We start from the raw sequence: 18,175 nt of genomic DNA on the forward strand, positions 1-18,175 counted from the left end.
TGAGTGGATGGGACTGTGAAGGTAGAGAGACGGGGGATAAAAGTGCTTGTGGTTTGAGGGGAAGCCTCTTGCACCCCCAGTGTCCCCATGTCACTTGCTTGCTCTGTCCATACACTCGCCCACTCCCCATTCACTGGTTCACTCATTCATGCATTCTCTCAACAATACTCACCTTTTCTTGTTGTTTTGGGGAACCTTCTTTTTTCTTTATTTATTGATTGCACTGTGCGATTGCAGGATCTCAGTTCCCAGACCAGGGATTGATTAACATCCCCAGGCCATGGTAGCGAAAGTCCAGAATCCTAGCCACTAGGCCACCAGGGAACTCCCTTGTATTTTTATTTTTTAAATAAAGTAAATACATGCTCTAGAGTAAAAAGTCTAGTGTTAAAAATCAGAGCCCATTAGCAAGCAAGAGCGAAATGTTTGGAGGCAGCCACACAGGCCTGGGCATGAGTCTTTTTTCATTCATTATGTTGGGCAGTTAAGGGACCCTTCTATTTAAATATTAGCTTTTGTGGGGGGGAGATTGGGGGGTAGTTTTTAATTTTGATAGAGCTTTAAATTTACAGAGAAGTTGCAAGAATGTATACCCTTTACCAGTGATTAACAATTTGCCATATTTGCTTTAATTCTCTCTTCCTTGGTATATATATGCATGTGTATGTGTATAATACACACACACACAGACACACACACACACATACACACAAATTTCCCCCCTGAAATTTGAAAGTATGTTGTAGATATGCTCCTTTATCCCTTTATCCCTAAAGACTTCAGGCTGTATTTCCTAATATCAAAGGTATTCTCTTATATATCCAAGATATGAGGATCAAAATCAGGGAATCTAGCTTTGATATAATGCTGTTAGCTAAACCATAGTTCATACTCAAAATTTTCAATTAACCCAACAGTATCATTTTTAACGTTTTTCCCTGGCCCAGGATCCCATTCAGAGTTATGCATCATGTTTAATTTTCATGTCTCATACATTTCTTTAATCTAGAAATGTGCTTCAGCCTTTCGTTGTTATCCTAATATTGACATTTTTGAAAAGTCCAAGCGAGTGATTTTGTGGTTTGTCCCTCATTTGGGTTTGTCCAGTGTTTTGTTGTGATTAGGATAAGATTATGTGCTTTGGTTGGGACAGCACAGAAGTGGTATGTCTTTCTTAGCACATAATAATGGGAGGCACATCTTGGTTTGTCCCATCTTAGGGGATGGTGACTTCAGTCACCTGTGAAAGGAATTGTCTGCCAGGTTTTTCTATTTTAAAGTATGTCTTTTTTCCCCTTTCTTAATTAAGATGTAACTTATGAGGAGGTACTGTGAAACCATACAGATATCCTATTCCTTCTTCAAATATCCTGTTCCTTCCTTCACTCCAGTTTCCAGAATCCACTGAAGGTTTTACTTGAATCAGTGGCTACTGTGATTATTGCAAAATAGTGATACTCTGGTTCCATTTTCCTTTCTACATTAATTTCTTATTCTACTATAAGAAAGCACTTTCCTTCTCCTTCACTCATTTATCATTTGTGTGGGCTCATGGATTCTTATTTTATTCATTGAGTTATATTTTATAATCCATTCAGTGAGTTATAATCCATTATTCCCATTATTTATGTTGGTGCCCAGATTATACCAGCTGTGTACAGTGTCTACTTACAGCTCTTTCCTATATCCTGTTATCCTTTCTCATATCCATCACTTTATGAGAACTCTTCTTGGCATATCAACTTGTACTTTCCCTGCCTCAGCCCTGGAGTCCATCATTTCTCCAAGGAGCCACATTCTGTTCAGTGGGGAACAGTATACTCATTCCTATGTGGATGCCAAGAAGAATGCTTCTAGGTCCTCTTAGTGGAAAGCTAGGGACACACATACACACATATGTCTGCACCTATTTCTTGTGTGTATATTAATCTATTAAATACAGCAAGTTCATACTGACACTTCTGGTTCCATTTAAAAACAAAAGAATTTTCCCTAGCTTTCTCCAATTCCATTTTGTAGTTCTTTTCCAACTGTGGGAAATCTGGCTCTTAACATCTTTAATATATTTACTCATTCGCTCAGTCTGACAATACACAGACCAAGTAGTTTCAGAATTGCTTATTTGAAATACAGTTGGGTTGATTGTATTTGCATTTTAGGATTCTTCCCAATCCTTATTTATATATATATATTTTGAGTATATAGCTTGATTCTAAGAGTCAAAACTATTCAAAAATTAGAGTCGTGTCACTCAACATTTCCATGCCTTCCCTGTGTGCTCCTCTGTCCCCTGCAGGAAATTGCATCCTCAGTTTCTGACTTCCGGTGCTTCTTTTTGAAAAATCAAACATATACTTGTGTATTTCCTTATTATTCCTTTCTTACAGAAAAAGTGGTATAAAATTATTTTCTTTTTTAAAAAATTATTTTCTATTTTGCTTTTTTTCCCACTAAACAATATATCTAGAAATCATTCCATATCAGTTCATAGATATCTTTCTCACCTTCCCCCTACGCTCTATAGTGTGGGGATTCTATAGTTTATTTACCAAATTGTTTATGTACAGGTATTCAGTATGTTTCCAATATTTTGCAGTTACAAACAAACAGTGATGTAATTAGTAATATTGTATCCATGTATTTTTTATTATTGGAGATACATATTCTGGGTAAATTCCTAGATGTAGGATTCTTTGGTCAAAAGTAAACACAAACTTTTTGTTAGCTATTACTGTATTTCCCTCCATGAATGTTTAACCATTTTTCATTCCTATCAGCCGCATGTGAGAGCAACATCCACAGTGTTGTAAAGTTTTGTAATTTTTCCAATCAGATAGTAAGAGATAAAATGTAAAAAGGCAGGTTTTATTATTATTGAGGTATTGGTGAGGCCAACAGATCAGGAGACAACTGACATTGAAAAGATAGTTTGTTACAGTTCCAGAGAGGAGGAGGCCATGCCATGCCACCCAGGGCCACACAGAAAGGCCCCAGGGTTGGCCAGGAGGCAGAATGCGGGGGAAATGTAGACAAGAGCCTTTATTTCATGGGAAGTAGGAAATCGGCTGGCTGAGCGCCGAAGAATTGATGCCAAAGAATTAATGCTTGGACAACACTCTTGAGAGTCCCTTGGACTGCAAGGAGATCCAACCAGTCCATCCTAACGGAGACAGTCCTGGGTGTTCATTGGAAGGACTGATGCTGACGCTGAAACTCCAATACTTTGGCCAACTCATGCGAAGAGTTGACTCATTGGAAAAGACCCTGATGGTGGGAGGGATTGGGGGCAGGAGGAGAAGGGGACGACGGAGGATGAGATGGCTGGATGGCATCACCGACTCGATGGACATGAGTCTGAGTAAACTCCGGGAGTTTGTGATGGACAGGGAGGCCTGGCGTGCTGAGATTCATGGGTCACAAAGAGTTGGACACGACTGAGAGACTGAACTGAACTGAACTGAACTGAGGCAAGTATAGGATTGTCTACTTTTTGTCATTTCAATGGGCTCTTGTAGAGGCTGTGTGGGGGTTGCCTGGAGCTTTCTGGTACCTGGTCCTGGGGTTCACAGGGGCAAATAGAGTATGAGAACTTTCTATCTTGCCACATTAGAATTCCTTTACTGTTCTAGCTTTGTCTATTAGTTGTTGTTGGGTTCTTCTTGTTGTTCAGTCAGCCAGTCATGTCCGACTCTGCAACCTCATGGACTGCAGCACACCAGGCCTCCATCTGTGTCCCTCACCATCTCCTGAAGTTTGCCCAAGTTCATGTTCGTGTACATGTGATGCCATCCAGCCATCTCATTCTCTGACACCCTCTTCTCCTTCTGCCCTCAATCTTTTCCAACATCAGGGACTCTTCTAATGAGCTGTTCACATCAGATGACCAAAATACTGGAGCTTCACTTCAACATCAGTCCTTCCAATGAGTAATCAATGATTTCCCTTAAGATTGACTGATTTGATCTGCGTGCTGTCCAAGGGACTTTCAGGAGTCTTCTCTAACACCACAGTTCGAAGGTATCAATTTTTCAGCATTCCGCCTTTTTTTACAGTCCAGTTCTCACAATTGTACGTGACCACTGGGAAGACCATAGCCTTGACTATATGGACATTTGTCGGCAGAGTAATGTCTTTGCCTTTCAACACATTGTCTAAGTTTGTCATAGCTTTCCTGCCAAGAAGCGATCGTCTTCTGATTTCATGGCTGCAGTCACCATCTGCAGTGATTTTAGAGCCCAAGAAGAGGAAATCTGTCACCACTTCCACCTTTTCCCTCTCTATTTGCCACGAAGTAATGGGGCCGGATGCCATGATCTTAATTTTTTTTTAATATTTAACTTTAAGCTGGCTTTTTCACTCTCATCAAGAGGCTCTTTAGTTCCTCTTCATCCTCATCAAGAGGCTCTTTACTTCCTCTTCATTTTCTGCCATTAGTTTGGTATCATCTGAATATCAGAAGTTGTTGATGTTTCTCCCACCTACCTTGATTCCAACTTGTAACTTATCCAACCTGGCATTTCTCATGATGTGCTCAGCCTATAAATTAAAAAACAGGGTGACAGCAGACAGACCCTGTACTCCTTTCTCAATCTTGAACCAATCAGTTGTTCCATACAAGGTTCTAACTGTTGCTCCAGGTTCCTCAGGAGACAGGTAAGATGGTCTGGTATTCCCGTCTCTTTAAGAGCTTTCCACAGTTTATTGTGATCCACACACTCTAAGGCTTTGGCGAAGTCAATGAAACAGAGGTAGATGTTTTACTGGAATTCCCTAACTTTATGAATGATCTGTTAGTAGGCCATTTCAATTGTTGGTAGATAATTCTTTATGGGCCTCTTGCATGCAGTTAGTGGAGCATAGGCATTGGCTATCTTTGGACTTGTTCAAGAATATTTGTATAGTGAACAACCTTGAAAGTTAGAGATAGTGTCTCTCTTTGGAGCACAGGGCAGATTTCTTTTTTTCTTTTTTGGCCATGCTACTTGACTTCTGGGATCTTGGTTCCCTGACCAGGGATTGAACCTGGGCACTGGTAGTGAAAGTACCAAGTCCTAACCACCAAACTGCCAGGGAATCCCCAACGGGCAGGTTTTCTTTATTGTTCAGTTGTGGGGGAATTACCAAGATGGCTCCAGTCAGGCTCTCTTGCCCCGCACTGTCACGCCTTCTTGCCCCATGTTCTGTAAGCAATGACTTTGCCCAGTTATGTAACAGCTGAGATCGCCGTGCATGTGCCTTATGAGGTTCTTGCTTGTTTGCGGGCTACTTTGTGTGGTATGCCTGTATAAGCTTCACCTGGAAAAGCCCTGAAGGGTTGTGTGCAGTTATGTTGTGTTATGTTATATCTGCTGCTACGCCTGCTGTGCCAGCCAGAAGAGAATAAGCACATCTGCAGTTCCTAGGCTCCTCTTCCAGCCTGCTAACTCACACCTTGCCTACACCAGTATAATAAAGATAACATCTCCCTTTGGGACCAAGTTCAGGCAGGCTGACTTCCTAAACTTGGGGAATCCTCATCTGTAAACTTTTTTCTTTAAAAAAAATTATTTGCATATGTTACTTGGAAAAACTATTTTTAATGACTGAGGAAAGTATTGAGGCAAGTGATCCAGAAGACAGCCTGCAGGATCCTCCCTCACATGGAGAAGACAGCTGGGAGTGCCTGGTTCCTAGGGATGTTACGCCACCACTGAGCCAGAATAGACCTGAGATTGTGATGAAGAGTGAGAAGTCAACACACTTCCCTGTTTCTGTGATTAACAGTATAGGGACCAGGCAAAAATGACTTGACTGCTTGCTCCAGGAAATATTTGCTCCTGGGAGATAAGACTGTGAATCCATTAAATAGTACTTGGCCCTTAGCAGACCCTCAGACTGGCTTCTAGGGTTGGAGACTCAGCTAAAGATTCAATTTGACTTTATAAAAAAGATGGCAGCTCTGGGAAAGGAGGGCGGTATAGGAAGAAGAGTCCTACTGGGTTACTTGTGAGTGCAGGGCCGTCTGTGATTTGCTTAACTCTCTCTGAGCCTCAGTTTCTTCATCTGTATAGTGGGTGATAATAAATGATTCCTTTTATACAGTTCATGAGGTTCTCATGGCAAGCATACTGGAGTGGTTTGCCATTCCCTCCTCCAGTGGATCACGTTTGTAAGAACTCTGCTATAACCCATCTGTCTTGGGTGGCCCTGCACGCCATGGCTTTATTGAGTTACGCAAGCCCCTTCACCATGACAAGGCAGTGATCCAGGAAGGGGTCAAGGCTATGGTCTTCCCAGTGGTCACTTACAACTGTGAGAGCTGGACTGTAAAGAAGGCAGAACGCCAAAGAATTGATGCCTTCGAACTGTGTTGCTGGAGAAGACTCCTGAAAGTCCCTTGGACAGCAAGGAGATCAAACCAGTCAATCTTAAGGGAAATCAACCTGAATATTCACTGGAAGGACTGATGCTGAAGCTGAAACTCCAGTATTTTGGCCATCTGATTTAAACAGATGACTCATTGAAAAAGTCCCTGATGGTGAGAAAGATTGAGGGCAGAAGGAGAAGAGGATGTCAGAGGATGAGATGGCTGGACAGCATCACCAATGCAATGAACATGAACTTGGATAAACTTCAGGAGATGGTGAGGGACAGGGAGGGAGACCTGGCGTGCTGCAGTCCATGAGGTGGCAAAGAGTCAGACAGGACTGGATGACTGAACAACAGCAGCAGCAGCAACAATAATGATTCCATCTGTTCTGCAAAGACAGAATGTAAGAGCTCTGTATCAGTCGTTACTATTGTCATTGCTTCATAGAACCCTGGTTGGCCTTAGAGAAGCCAGTTCAGACGAAAGTCTTGGGTGCCCACTAGGGTACAGGAGAGGATGGGGGTCTCTGTTTCTTCAGGGACAGTTCTGTTTACCAAAGACCCTTCACCCACTAGCACCACTTTCCCTCAACTGTTTTTTTTTGTTTGTTTGTTTTTGCTTTATGTTTTATTTTATTTCTTAAACTTTTATTGTGTATTGGGGTGTAGCTGATGAACAATGTTGTAATAGTGTTAGGTGAACTGTGAAGGCGCTCAGCCATACATATACAATGTATCCATTCCCCCTCAAACTTCCCTCCCATCCAGGCTGCCATATAACACTGAGCGGAGTTTCATGTGCTATACAGTAGGTCCTTGTTGGTTATCCATTTTTATTCATTTATTTATTTATTTTAAAGTGAAATGCATTTTTTTTTGAAATGCATTTTTAAATTTTTAAATTTATTTATTCTTTGGCTGTGCTGGGTCTTCAATTTCAGCACGGACTTTTCTCTAGTTGCAGAGAATGGGGGCTACTCATTGTTGCAGTGTTCAGGCTTCTCATTGTGGAGAATATCGTGGAGCTTGGGCTCTAGGTGAGTGGGGTTCCAAAGTTGTGGCACACAGGCTAGTTGCTCCCCGGCATGTGGGATCTTCCCATCTCCAGAATCATACCTGTGTCTCCTGCATTGACAGGCAGACTCTTTACCACTGAGCCACCAGGGAAGCCCCCAGTTATCCATTTTAAATATAGCAGTGTGCACATGTCCATCCCAAACTCCCTAACTATTCCTTCCCCCATCCTTCCCCCCGCCTCCTCCTGGTAACCATAAGTTCCTTCTCTAAGTCTGTCTCTTCCTATTTTGGAAGTCAGTTCATTTGTATCATTTCTTTTTAGATTCCACATATAAGGGATGTCATACGCTATTTCTCCTCCTCTGTCTGACTTACTTCACTCAGTATGACACTCTCTAGGTCCATCCATGTTGCTACAAATGGCTTTATTTCATTCTTTTTAGTGGCTTTTTAATACTTTTTAACAGCTAGTCCCTTAGCTGTTTTGTTTGCTTCTAGGGGACAGAGGGCGCTATTGTGGCTAGATATATATATATATATATATATATATATATATATATATATTTTTTTTTTTTTTTCCCACTACACCACCCCCCCCCCACCCCCACCTTAGTCCTAGATTCAGCAAGAAGGCTCCTTTGAGACGCTAATCTATAGACAGCTGTTATAGATATAGTTGGCTGTTAATCCCCTATGGTGCTTGAACTACCCGAGTGGATGGGCAGAGTCCCAGAGCAGCTGCACAAAAAGGAGATTTTAATAACTTGTTAGGGTGGTGGTTTTTCTATTATGAGGGCTTCCCTGGTAGCTCAGCTGGTGAAAGAATCTGCCTACAGTGCAGGAAACCTCAGTTCGATTCCTGGGTCAGGAAGATCCCCTGGAGAAGAGATAGGCAACCCACTCCAGTATTCTTGGGCTTCCTTGGTGACTCAGCTGGTAAAGAATCTGCCTGCAAAGTGGGAGACCTGGGTTTGATCCCTGGGTTGGGAGGATCCCCTGGAGAAGGGAATGGCCACCCACTCCAATATTCTGGCCTGGAGAATTCCATGGACTATGTGGTCCATTCATGGGGTCACAAAGAATCAGACACGACTGAGTGACTTTCACTTAGTATATTATGCTGCTGCTACACCACAAAGTTCAAGAGACTAACAGTCCTCCCCCAGGAGAAGGAAATGGCAATGCACTCCAGTGTTCTTGCTTGAAAAATTCCATGAACAGAGGAGCATGGCGGGCTACAGTCCATGAGGTTGCAAAGTCTGCCACAACCGAGCAGCTGAGCTCAGCACAAGAGTCCCTTCTGCAGTCTGTGGGGCTTCTCCCTAGGGTGCTGCTGCTACTTCTGTTTATCTCAGGTTGTGGGTGTCTTCCTCACTCCCGGAGACTCAGGAAGACCAGAGGCTGAGAGTTCCATCCCCTGCCCAGCGTACCTGCTGCTGTGAACTGTGAGGCTCTCACTGCCCTGATTCCTTTCTTCACATTTGTGTCTATGTGCTGGTTAGTATCTATGGTATTTGTTTTGTTTTTTTCAGTCGGTCTACAAATAACTTTATTGAACAAATAACCCAACAGCCTTCCTAGATTGAGGACTACCCTCCTCAAGCCATTTCTCACACTAACTTGAAGCACAGAGTTTGCACAGTAAGGAATGTGTATGTGTATATATATATATATATATGTATGTATGTATGTATGTATGTATGTATCATTTCTATGTAGAAGTCAGACTTTGCCCCAACAACATCATGGACTAGACTGCTGCTGCTGCTGCTAAGTCACTTCAGTCATGTCCGACTCTGTGTGATCCCATAGATGGCAGCCCACCAGGCTCCCCCATCCCTGGGATTCTCCAGGCAAGAACACTGGAGTGGGGGTGCCATTGCCTTCTCCGATGGACTAGACTAGTTACAAGCTATTTGCAAGCTTTTACATTTCTTTTTTTTTTTTTTTTTTTTTTTTTTAAGCTTTTACATTTCAAGTATTCCTTTTATGGTTGTTCTCTCCTTTCTACCCCTACACAGGGCTCCACTGCTTTTCACTTGACTGCTCCTGAAAGGATGGGTATACCGAATGGAAAGGGGTTGTGGGCTCCTCAGAGCTACTGGCACCAGCCCTAGGGTGCTGTGCCTTATCACAGGGTTGTGGATGTATAAGGGCAAGGGGGATTAGACACTGTAGGTGGGATGGGGCACAGGCATCCAGAACCCTTCCTGATCCCCCTCCTATGCCCTCTCAACTTGGGGTGGGGGACAACAGCTAGTTGCAGTGGGGAGGGATCATCCCAGCCCTGGATAGAGGGAGAAACCTCCTACACCAGTCCCTACTCCTGTTAACAGTCAGCAAATTGTCCATTAATCTGGGGCTGGAACAAATGGGCAGGTAGGCAGGAAGAATCAGGTTTGTTCTGCCCCTAGCTTCTGTCCAACACTGCAGGAATCGAGGTAGCGAACAACTGAAGTGCTCCAACAAGAGAGTAAATGCAGTGAGGGAAAGGAAGCTCCCGCTTGCATACAGCTCCAATAGCCCTGGGGCTGGAAAAAGGCAGACCTTGCTTGTAAAGTGCTGTCGTCTCTAGCAAGGCTGGGCCCTAGCAAGCTTGGAAGATGCAGGCCAGGCAAGAGGACAGGAACCGGCGTTCCTGACTAGCACGTGCCCTGCCATGCTCCTTGTAGGGATTGCTGGGAAAGGTGGACTGGTAATTCCACCATCAGCCCTCGCCAGCTTCCAGTCACCTCTGGTCCACATACAAACCAGCAGCCAACCGGCATTTAGGACAGCCCTGCTCACAGCTGAAGGTTCCAGGCCAGTGGAGTTTATTCACAGTTGTGGCCCCAGTCTAGGTTCCTCACTGGAAGCCACACCTTGAGCCCGGGGGTTTCTTGCTGGGGCAGGAGGTGTTTATGCCTGTCACTGCCCTAGGCTCACACCTCACAGAGGATCACAGGGAAATCCACAAGGATGAATCTAGTTTCACGGTGCCCTGAGGAATCAGGTTCTTAATTCACCTGCCTCAACTTGGCCTGCTTCTGCCTGTTCTTGGTGACAATTGTCTCCTCAAGGAATTCGTGAGCCAGATCCCCATCCTTGTCATAGAACATGGAGCTGTGGCTCATGAATACAAAGTGGGGCATCACTCGGGCCTCGAAGTTGCCCCAAAGTTGCTCAGCGACCTCTGGGCCAAGGCCTCCTCGCCCTAAGGCGAAGAGCCACAGGCTCTGAACTTTGGAGCCACCGCTGCCCATGCCAGGGTGGCAGGCGCATGGCAGGCCCCGGGGCAGTTTCACTCTTACAAGGCTGTTGCTGCCGTGCCCTGCCTGAGCCGTGGCTTGCAGACACCGCTGCCATTTTCTCTCCACAGATACTTCTGGTATTTGTTGTTTTTTATTTACAAAGCAATATAATGCTTTTTGTTAAAAAAGAAGTTTAAAAAAAAAGCAGTCAAAACCTCAAAAGCCTGGAAAGTAAAAAATTCAGTTTTCCTTGTGTACTGCTGATCCTCTTTACACTGTCTGCACTGTTCGACGAACCCAGAGTAGGCAAGGTGGGAGCTAAGAATCTGGAAAGAGTCTTGAGGAGCTGTAGGAACTGCAGATATGTTTATTCTCTCCTGGATGGCATGGCAGCCATAACACAGCCTCTTTCTTGACTGATGCATCAGCCATAACATAGCCATAGCATGACCATGATGCCACTCCAGTGTAGCCCCAGTGCAGCAGCAGCCAGGGCTCTCATGAGGCAGCTCATACAGGCGTACCCCACAGAGTAGCCTGTGACCAAGCGAGTACCTCGTGACACGCGTGTGCGGTGCTGTAAGTGATCTCAGCTGTTACATAACTGTGCAAAGTCATTGTTTATAGAACATAGGGTGAGAGAGCCTGAGTGGCACCATCTTGTTCATTTCCCCACACCTGGGCACCTTCCAGGAAACCCCAGAGTTCCCACAAAGGCAGGGGCATCTACTGCCTTGTTCTCTGATGAGTGTTCAGCACACAGGAGAGACCAGTGCTTGGTGCTTTGGAGTACCCAATGTTCGTTGAATGAATAAAAGAATTATGAGTAAATGAGCATGAGTAAATTCATGGTGTGAATTTTCCAGTATTTTTTCTATGTGTACACCAGCATAAATATAATTAGGGAGGAAATGGTATCACGGTATAAATGTGATTCTGAACTTCTTCCAAATCGAACGATTCATTGTGGGTATTTCTCTTATGTTATGGTATACTAGGAAATGGCAACCTACTCCAGTATTCTTGCCTGAAAAGTCCCACGGACAGGGGAGCCTGGCAGGCTACAGTCTGAAGTGTCATAAAGAGTCGGACATGACCGAGCTGCTAAGCAGTAGCAGCGGGGTTTCTCAGCTTTGGCACTATTGATACTCAGGGTGAGATTGTTCCCTGTTGGGGCTCAGTCCTGTGTGCTGTAGGGTATTGGGTAGCATCCCTGGCTGCCACCCACCAGAGGTCAGTAACACCCTCCACCATATGATTAAAAAATATAAGGTTCTCTCAGTTCAGTTCGGTTCAGTTGCTCAGTCGTGTCCAACTCTTTGCAACCCCATGAATCTCAGCAGGCCAGGCCTCCCTGTCCATCACCAACTCCCGGAGTTTACTCAGACTCATGTCCATCGAGTCGGTGATGCCATCCAGCCATCTCATCCTCTGTCGTCCCCTTCTCCTCCTGCCCCCAATCCCTCCCACCATCAGGGTCTTTTCCAATGAGTCAACTCTTCGCATGAGTTGGCCAAAGTATTGGAGTTTCAGCATCAGCATCAGTCCTTCCAATGAACACCCAGGACTGATCTCCTTTAGGATGGACTGGTTGGATCTCCTTGCAGTCCAAGGGACTCTCAAGAGTCTTCTCCAACACCACAGTTCAAAAGCATCAATTCTTAAGTGCTCAGCTTTCTTCACAGTCCAACTCTCACATCCATACATGACCACTGGAAAAACAATAGCCTTGACTAGACGGACCTTTGTAGGCAAAGTAACGTCTCTGTTTTTTAATATGCTGTCTAGGTTGGTCATAACTTTCCCTCCAAGGAGTAAGCGTCTTTTAATTTCATGGCTGCAGTCACCATCTGCAGGGATTTTGGAGCCCAGAAAAATGAAGTCTGACGCTGTTTCCACTGTTTCCCCATCTATTTGCCATGAAGTGATGGGACCAGATGCCATGATCTTAGTTTTCTGAATGTTGAGCTTTAAGCCAATTTTTTCACTCTCCTCTTTCACTTTCATCAAGAGGCTTCACTTTCCTCTTCACTTTCTGCCATAAGGGTGGTATCATCTGCATATCTGAGATTGTTGATATTTCTCCCGGCAATCTTGATTCCAGCTTGTGCTTCATCTAGCCCAGTGTTTCTCATGATGTACTCTGCATATAAATTAAATAAGCAGGCTGACAATATACAGCCTTGATGTATTCCTTTTCCTACTTGGAACTAGTCTGTTGTTCCATGTCCAGTTCTAACTGTTGCTTCCTGATCTGCATATAGGTTTCTCGAGAGGCAGGTCAGATGGTCTGGTATGCCCATCTCTTTCAGAATTTTCCACAGTTTTTTGTGATCCACACAGTCAAAGGCTTTGGCATAGTCAATAAAGCAGAAATATACATTTTTCTGGAACTCTCTTGCTTTTTCGATGATCCAGCGAAGGTTGGCAATTTGATCTCTGGTTCCTCTGCCTTTTCTAAAACCAGCTTGAACATCTGGAAGTTTACGGTTCACATATTGCTGAAGCCTAGCCTGGAGAATTTTGAGCATTACTTTACTAGCATGTGAGATGAGTGCAATTGTGCGGTAGTTTGAGCATTCTTTGGCATTGCCTTTCTTTGGGATTGGAATGAAAACTGACTTTTTCCAGTCCTGTGGCCACTGCTGAGTTTTCCAAATTTGCTGGCATATTGTGTGCAGCACTTTCACAGCATCATCCTTTAGGATTTGAAATAGCTCAACTGGAATTCTATCACCTCCACTAGCTTTGTTCATAGTGATTCTTTCTAAGGCCCACTTGACGTCACATTCCAGGATGTCTGGCTCTAGGTGAGTGCTCACACCATCATGATTATCTGGGTCGTGAAGATCTTTTTTGTACAGTTCTTCTGTGTATTCTTGCCACCTCTTCTTAATATCTTCTGCTTCTGTTAGGTCCATACCATTTCTGTCCTTTATCAAACCCATCTTTGCATGAAATGTGCCCTTGGTATCTCTAATTTTCTTGAAGAGATCTCTAGTCTTTCCCATTCTGTTGCTTTCCTCTATTTCTTTGCATTGATCGCTGAGGAAGGCTTTCTTATCTCTCCTTGCTATTTTTTGAAACTCTGCATTCAAATGGGAATATCTTTCCTTTTCTTCTTTGCTTTTCGCTTCTCTTCTTTTCACAGCTATTTGTAAGGCCTCCTCAGATAACCATTTTGCCTTTTTGTATTTCTTTTCCATGGGGATGGTCTTGATCCCTGTCTCCTGTACAAAAGTTTCTCTAGATGTTGTCAAATGTTCCCTGCCTGGGAGGCAAAATTGCCCCCGTTGAAGAATAGCAGTTATATAGACTTACCTCTTTTTTGGGGGGGGAGGGTAGGCATCTCAGAGTATTCCAGAATGTCCTCATGGAATTTTTTAGCTAATCCTTCATTGATGCACCATTGTTTCCAGACCCTTGTAAGGGACCTACCTGAACATTTATGTAAAGGTTTCTGCAGGAAACTTCCTAGAAATGGGATTGCTGGACCAGAGCAAGGGCTGGCTTGTACCAATTTGTGTCCCTTCTGACAGGGCACAGTGAATGGGAATTAAATTTTGTCTTTGCCCATCTGATGCTGTTTATAAGTAATGGAACTTCTTGTTTTGTCCTCTTATAGAATTGCATTGGCTATTCCTTCTAGAAAAATGTTAAAAACAGTAATGATTGTGAGGAACTCCTTCCTAGCTCTGACTTTAGCTGTGTTCTTGGAAAAAATGTTATCCCATAGACATGTGTGTGTGCATCTTATAGATATAAATTCATTTTCCAAATTCTCTGCACTAAGGCTTTAATGTTCTTTTCGATCATAAGTTTGCTTATGAGAGAGTTTTAACGTTTCTGAGTGATTGGTGGGTTTCATTTCTACTTTTACTATTTATTTCTAATCTTTTCAGTTGTGGTAAAAAAAATATATACGGCTTGTGTGTGGTATTTCTTTTGGAATTAACTAAGATTTCCTTTGCAGCTCAAGTCAATTTTTGCATATGTTTATAAACACCATATTACCACTACAACTACCCCAGAGCTACACCCGCGCAGAGACACCCCCTGCTGTGTCCTCAGAGTTTTGAACAATATCTGGCATATAGTCAGTGCTCAGTGTAAATTTGTCAAATAAAGGAGTGGATGAGGGGTCCTTGGAAAGGTGTATTTATTACTGTAACATATAACTTCTGAGAAACATGATTATTTTCTTTGTTGTTCAAGTATTCAGTTCAGTTAAGTTGCTCAGTGGTGTCTGACTCTTTGTGACCCCTTGGACTGCAGCACGCCAGTCTTCCCTGTCCATCACCAACTCCCGGAGCTTGCTCAAACTGATGTCCATCGAATTGGTGATGCCATCCAACCATCTCATCCTCTGTCATCCCCTTCTTCCACCTTCAATCTTTTCCAGCATCAGGGTCTTTTCCAATGAGTCAGTTCTTCCCATCAAGTGGCCAAAGTATTGGAGCTTCAGCTTCAGCGTCAGTCCTTCCAATGAATATTCAGGATTGATTTCCTTTAGGATTGGCTGGTTTGATCTCCTTGCAGTCCAAGGGACTCTCAAGAGTCTCCTCCAACACCATGTTCAAAAGCATCAATTCTTTGGCGCTCAACTTTCTTTGTAGTCCAACTCTCACATCTGTACATGATTACTGGAAAAACCATAGCTTTAACTATATGGACCTTTGTTGGAAAAGTAATGTCTCTGCTTTTTAATATGTTGTCTAGGTTGGTCATAGCTTCTCTTCCAAGGAGTAAGCGTCTTTTAATTTCATGGCTGCAGTCACCATCTGCAGGGATTTTGGAACCCAAGAAAATAAAGTCTGTCACTGTTTCCATTGTTTCCCCATCTATTTGCCATGAAGTGATGGGACCAGATGCCATGATCTTAGTTTTTTGAATGTTGAGTTTTAAGCCAGCTTTTCCACTCCCTTCTTTCACTTTCATCAAGAGGCTCTTTAGTTCCTCTTCGCTTTCTGCCATAAGAGTGGTGTCATCTGCATATCTAAGGTTATTGATATTTCTCCCTGCAATCTTGATCCCAACTTGTGCTTCATCCAGCCTGGCATTTCTCATGATGTACTCTGCATATAAGTTAAATAAGCAAGGTGACAATATACAGCCTTGATGTACTCCTTTCCCAATTTTGAACCAGTCCACTGTTCCATGTCTGGTTCTAACTGTTGCTTCTTGACCTGCATACAGATTTCTCAGGAGGCAAGTAAAGGTGGTCTGGTATTCCCGTCTCTTTAAGAAATTTCCACAGTTTGTTGTGATCCACACAGTCCAAGGTTTTAGCATAGTCAATGAAGCAGATGGTTTTCTAGAATTTTCTTTCTTTTTCTATAATCCAGTGGATGTTGGCAATTTGATCTTTGGTTCCTCTGCCTTTTCTAAATCCAGCTTGAACATCTGCAAGTTCTCAGTTCATGTTCTGTCGAAGCCTAGCTTGGAGAATTTTGAGCATTATTTTGCTAGCATGTGAGATGAGTCCAATTGAGGGGTAGTTGAACATTCCTGGGCTTCCCTTGTGACTCAGTTGGTAAAGAATATGCCTGCAATATGGGAGACCTGGATTTGGTCCCTGGGTTGGAAAGATCCTCTGGAGAAGGGAAAGGCTGCCCACTCCAGTATTCTGGCCTGGAGTATTCCATGGACTGTCTGGTCCATGGGGTCACAAAGAGTCGGACACGACTGAGTGACTTTCACTTTCACTTGAACATTCTTTGGCATTGCCTTTCTTCTCTTAATGACTGAGAGATGTTTCCAGTGTGTGTATTTTCCCATACATTTTGTTAAGTTTTGCCTTATGTATTTTTTAAAATAACAGATTTATTAAAATATAATTGACTTGCTGCTGCTGCTGCTGCTACGTCGCGTCAGTCGTGTCTGACTCTGTGTGGCCCATAGAGGGCAGCCCACCAGGCTCCAGTCCCTGGTATTCTGCAGGGAAGAATACTGGAATGAGTTGCCATTTCCTTCTCCAGTGCATGAAAGTGAAAAGTGAAAAGTGAAAGTGAAGTTGCTCAGTCGTCTCCGACACTTAGCGACCATGAACCATAGCCTACCAGGCTCCTCCGTCCATGGGATTTCCCAGGCAAGAGTACTGGAGTTTGGGTTGCCATTGCCTTCCCCCTAATTGACTTGACATGCCATAAACTTATTCATTTTAAAGTGTACAATTTAGTGTTTTTTAGTATATTCACAAAATTGTGCATCCATCACCACTGAAATTTCAGAACAACTTCATCACTATGAAAAGAAATCTCTGGTGGTCCAGTGATTAAGAGTCTGCCTTGCAATGCAGGGGGTGAGAATTTGATCCCTAGTTGGGGAGTTAAGTTCCCACATGCTGCAACTGAGAGTGGAGGCAGCCAAATAAATATGTAAACATTGAAGAAAAGGCATCTCGTGTCCATCAGCAGTCAATCTCCATTCCACCTTGCCTAAACCTCAGCAAATACTAGTCTATTTTCTCTCTATGAATTTGTCTATTCTGAACATTTCTTAATGGAAACATGTAATATGTGGCCTTTTGTGTCTGCTTCTCTCATTTGACATGTTTTCAAGGTTCATCTATGTGGTAACATCTATCAGAGTTCATTCCCTTTTATCACTGAATAACAATCCATTGAGAAGACAGGCTACATTTATCCATTTATCACTTGCACATTTGGGTCCTTTCCACTTCTGAGCTATCCATTATGAATTATGCTGCTATGAGCATTCTTGTACAAGTGTTTGTGTGGACTTGTTTTCATTTCTCTTGCGCGCATATATAGGAGTGGAATGGCCAGGTCATAGGATAACCTGAGAAGACTCTTAAGAGTCCCTTAGACTTCAAGGAGATCAAACCAGTCAATCCTAAAGAAAGTCAACCTTGAATATTTATTGGAAGAATTGTTGCTGAAGCTCCAATACTTTGGCCACTTGGTGCAAAGAGCTGACTCATTGGAAAAGACCCTGATGCTGGGAAAGATTGAAGGCAAAAGGAGAAGGGGGAGGCAGAGGAAGAGAGGGTTAGATAGCATCATCAACTCAATGGACATGAATTTGAGATAGTGGAAGATCTCAAGATAGTGGAAGATAGTGGACTGAGGCACCTGGTGAGCTGCAGTCCATGGGGTTGCAAAATATCAGACATGACTTAGCAACTAAACAACAACTATGTGTTTAACATTTTGAGGACTTGCCAAATTGTTCTCCAAAGTGGCTGTGCCATTGTACAATCTACTAACAATGTAAAAGGGGTGCAATTTATACACATTCTTGTTCATACTTGTTATCACCTGTCTTCAAATTTTAGCGTAAGGAATTCTTGCCCGAGTTTCTGCCTGTGGTTTTGTATTTCTCTAATGGTTAATCATGTTGAGCATATTTTCATGTGTTTATTGGCCATTTGTACATATTCTTTGGAAAAATATCCATTCATATCCTTTGTGTATATTAAAATTGGATAATTTGTCTTTTTATTGTTGAGTTGCAAGAGGTGCTTGTTTGTTTGTTTGTTTTTACATATTCTGGACACAAGTCCCTTATCAGATATATGATTTGCAAATATTTTCTCCTGTTCTATGGGTTGTCTTTTC

The sequence above is a fragment of the Muntiacus reevesi genome, chromosome 18 (genome assembly GCF_963930625.1).
Source record: "Muntiacus reevesi chromosome 18, mMunRee1.1, whole genome shotgun sequence".
NCBI classification, from domain to species: Eukaryota; Metazoa; Chordata; class Mammalia; order Artiodactyla; family Cervidae; genus Muntiacus; species Muntiacus reevesi.